Below are 4447 nucleotides of genomic sequence, written 5' to 3'. Positions count from 1 at the left end.
TATTTTTTTTTAAAAAAAAAACTTTGTTAATTAAAATGTTGTTGTTAACGAAAATTTATTTTAATTTTTTTCGAAAAATATCTTAAATGGTTTCTGTGAATTTAGTCCTTTCATTAATGTTTTTTTTCTAACTTAACGGAACATGTCTACGTAGTACGTTAAATTGCTGAGTTGTTTATTAAGTGTCAACTATGATTAATTTTTTTTTGTTGGAGGCCTTATTATCTTTTGAAAATAGTTGTCAGGTTTATTTCGATTTTTTTTAATTTTTTGTTACCTTTTTTATATACATTAGCTAAATTTACTGTATAGGTAGAAACTCAGAAATATTAGTAATTTTTAAATATTTTTACTTGTAGAAATTGAATGGAGGATGTATTCTTTTAATCTTTTCACTCTTGTTTAAAAAAAAATGCTTAAGGTATTATATTATTAAAATTATGTTAAGTTTTAGGTGTACTTAATTTAAATTAATCATCATAATTCACATAAACTCATTATTATTAAAAAAAATATATATTCTATTTTATAATAGATAATGAAAAAGTTAACACAATATTTTATTTAAAATAGATACAACAAATGAGAATATTTATGCCAACTAATTAGGTAGATATAACATTAAAATTCAAAATTTAATATTTTGGTATATGTTTTGTCGATTTTTAACAAATCGAAAGTGGTTCGATTCTAATGGTTTGGGAGCGAAAACAACTTCTCTTTTGCAGGTAACAGTTTTTTAACAGTGCATTAAAGATTCTCGAATTAGACGAAATTTAAAGAAAAGACCGAAAAGACATAAATAAAGGCTTTGAAAATAAAATTGACTAGAATTAAAATGGTTTGCATTGAATTTAAACAAAACAGTAAAATGCCTTCAATTAAATCAAAGGACTTTTGACATAGAAATTAAAGGTTTCAAAACATAAAACTGAACAAGTAAAGTAAATGTTGCTTGAAAGATAAATTTGCACGAAAAGTAAAGTTTGCAGAAAAGATAAATGGAAAATAAAGACATGTGGAAGGAACTCTACAGAAAATTAACTCGAAACAGACTCAGAATGGCCTTGGAATATGAGTGTGCGTGAGTAATTTTTGAAGCAAAGTTCTAACATTTGTATTTTCGAGCTTTTTTCTATTTATAGCCATCTCCTAGCCAATCGAATCAAAGTGTAACCACCACGTGTGTCAAAACATATGTAACCAATCCTGCTTCTTCTGCTTTATAATGTAATGTCTTAAAAAGCAAGCTCCAAAATTTGATGTCTTCGATTTACCTCTTTGACTAACTATAATAGTCAAGCTTCAAGTCAATGTCAAAATACCTTCCTCGATACAGGTTTCCTTCTGAGAGCACACGCCTGCTGATCTCCAAATAACTTCCTTTTTTGAAATTAATTATTTTCGACTAATAGTATAATTAGTAACAAACAGATAAAGCTAATAACAAGAATCAACAATGTCATTTTTATTAATATATATATATATATCCTCTATTCAAAAAGGTATATGAAAAAATATAACATAAAATAGAAAAAAAAAATCGTAAATGACTCCTAATAATTATCCCAAAAGTAGGGATGTACGTGGATCAGATATGGTCGAAAATTCAATCCGATCCGCATAATTCCCATCGGATCGGATCAGATATGATATCCGCCGCGTTTTTTAGTGTCGGATCCGATCCGATCCGATCCGCATCGGATATCGGATATCGGATATATCCGCATAATTGAACCTTCTCTTTTTAATCATATTTCTATGTAAAAAATTCAATAAAAATATTTCTTTCACACTTTTAAACTTATTTATTCCTAAAATATTTTTAATCAAATTTTTTTAAATAAAAAAATAAAATAATACAATATATGAATAATAATTACTAACTAAAATATACAAACAAGTAAATATAATACTAAACATATATATATTTATTTACTTTTAATTATTGTTGTGCGGATCTGCGGATCCGCGGATCGGATATGCAGATATAGAGCAGATATCCACGATCTGATCCGTAAAGGGTGCGGATCGGATGCGGATATTTACCGCATATCTGCGGATACAATCCGATCCATGAACACGACAATGAGACCACAAACAAAAAAATCTTATCTGTCAATTTTAGCTGGCATTTAACGGACAAATTAATTGATTAACGTGCCATATAAGCATTCTCTCTTAACTCAAGAAATCATTGACGGAAGAGCTAATCAATCTCACAGAATTAAAGATCAAGAGCCGAAAACGATATTTTTTTTATTCAGAGCCTCGTAGTCCCAGAAAAAAAATTATCAAGATTGAAATGGATATTCACCTAATTTCTTTTAGTCACTTGTGGACTTCCTAATTACTTTTTCTTGTTATTTTTATGGAGTACCCTTTATCTTGTATGTAGGGACAGAAATGGTCGAGTCGATCGAGTTGAGTTTTGACTTTGACGAATTTGGTCTATATTGTTAATAGATAGTTCAAACTTAGGCCTATTATTTTTTATAGGTTTTTATTTTTTCAGATTCGAGTCCGACCTGTTTAACCATACATATAATTCATAAATATAAACTTTTTCTTTGAATGAAAAAGCGCTACAATATTAATTAGTCTTGACTATTGATTTTTTTTTTAGTTTTGTTTTGTATTTAATATAAATAAATAATTAACAGTCTAAACTAAGAATAATTTATTTAAAAAAAATATTTTGATAATTTACTCAATAAATTTCGTAGATTTTTTTTTTAAGTTTATTACAAAAAGTCTGCAACTAACCTGTTTAATAAAACAAGTCGAACCTAACATGAGCCAAATCATGAATATTTGTTGAATAGGCCGAGTCACTTTTACCATTATTCGTATGCTTTGGTCCTTACAGCCTCTGATGTATACAGAGAACTATTTTCAGATTAAAAAAAAGACAAACAAAAAATCTTCTCATTGGAAACATTAACTATTCTTTTTATTATATTAAGTAATTATTTATAAATATGTATATTTATAATTTTGACATAAAAAAAAGAGAAATTACGTACATTTTTTAGCAAGATTATGTTACATTTTATGCATACGTATTTGAGTATTGAAGGTAGTTTATTTTGGTACTTAAAACATGAATCCTATAGTTGGGGCAAACTTCCATCTCGCAATCATTTATCTTTCGCCGATGTGAGCTGAAATACTTTTTGGAATTTACTTTATGTTGACACCGTTTTGAATGGTAGTAAATATGGTGTTAAAAAAACATGATTCATAAGACTTGACCACAATTAAAGTGTGTTCACTTTAACTGACAATTATCAGTAACCACTACAAAAACTTTGAACATTATTGATGACTTTTACTGACAGTGTCGATAAAAGTGTGCGAGTCAAATTCCATTGGAAGAGACCGCACAAACATGTACAATTGACTCACGACGCCCTTGAAATCAATCATTTATGCATTCTGCTGGTGGCGGGTGATCTCCCCCTACTGCATTTGATGAATTTGCCTTCACTCCTTCTACTCTGATGGTAGCGTGTCTCTAACTCCGCATACCTCATCTTCTGCTTATCGTGCTGCACAAGTAATCCGTTCCATCAAGTCTACGAATGATCATCTGGCATCCCAACAACATTAGAGAATCGGGGTGCACCCTCTCACGCTTCGAGATTGGAGGCGGTTCTAGGCCTCGCAACAATCTGAGTGGAACGCTCCCTGATGGCTTTTGCCAAATTCTCCTCAAAGTGATTCTGATATACATAAAAAAACATATTTTTCTTTTATAAATAATTATATAATAGTTAACGTGAAACATGAAAAGTTTAAGGTATTAAACTTAGGCGGCATCCTCGAAGCGTCTATCAACGCAATTGTTGTGGTCCTACCTCTTGGTGTAGACCTTATCAAAGAGCTCACTCCTAGTAAGCAGGTGACCCAGCATGCTTTTCTGCCAAAATAAGACACATGAACTCATTTGATATCTAAATTAGAAATAAAAAACCAAATACGCATGAAGGTGAAGAACACATTGCTTAAGAAAATTGATCGAGGGATGCAGTGGAGCCTCTACTGTACAATGACCCTCCAATTTTTTAAGGTTTAATTATTCTATTGGTCCCTATAGTTTTGTGAAATTTTTAATTAGATTCTTATATTTTTTTTCTTTTTAATTGAGTCTCTACACTAATTTTTTTTTCAATTAAGTTCTTCTTAGTAGTAATTGGCTTAATTTTATAAGGACCTAACTTAAAAAAAAATTGGTATAGGAACCTAAATAAAAGAAAAAAATATATAAGGACCCAATTAAAAAAAAAAATTGGTGCAAGAACTCAATTAAAATGAAAAAAAAGTATAGGGACCTAATTGAAAATTTCACAAAACTATAAAAACTAACAGAATAATTAAACCATTTTTTAATGATGTAATATATTATGAAGTTAAAAAAAAAAAAACACTAAATTACCTTAAATAT

General features: G+C 29.3%; 1 long non-coding RNA gene across 1 annotated transcript; it reads right to left on the bottom strand.

Annotated features, from left to right (window-relative positions):
- LOC110267945 lies at nt 3161-4017 on the bottom strand. The gene is made up of 2 exons (XR_002355931.1): nt 3861-4017; nt 3161-3725 (listed from the first exon to the last, which is right to left on the bottom strand). It is a non-coding gene; the product is annotated as an uncharacterized LOC110267945 (long non-coding RNA).

Source organism: Arachis ipaensis, chromosome B10 (genome assembly GCF_000816755.2).
Source record: "Arachis ipaensis cultivar K30076 chromosome B10, Araip1.1, whole genome shotgun sequence".
NCBI classification, from domain to species: domain Eukaryota; kingdom Viridiplantae; phylum Streptophyta; class Magnoliopsida; order Fabales; family Fabaceae; genus Arachis; species Arachis ipaensis.
The sequence above is the reverse complement of the archived record's forward strand: the minus strand, read 5'-3'. Positions and strand labels throughout refer to the sequence as shown.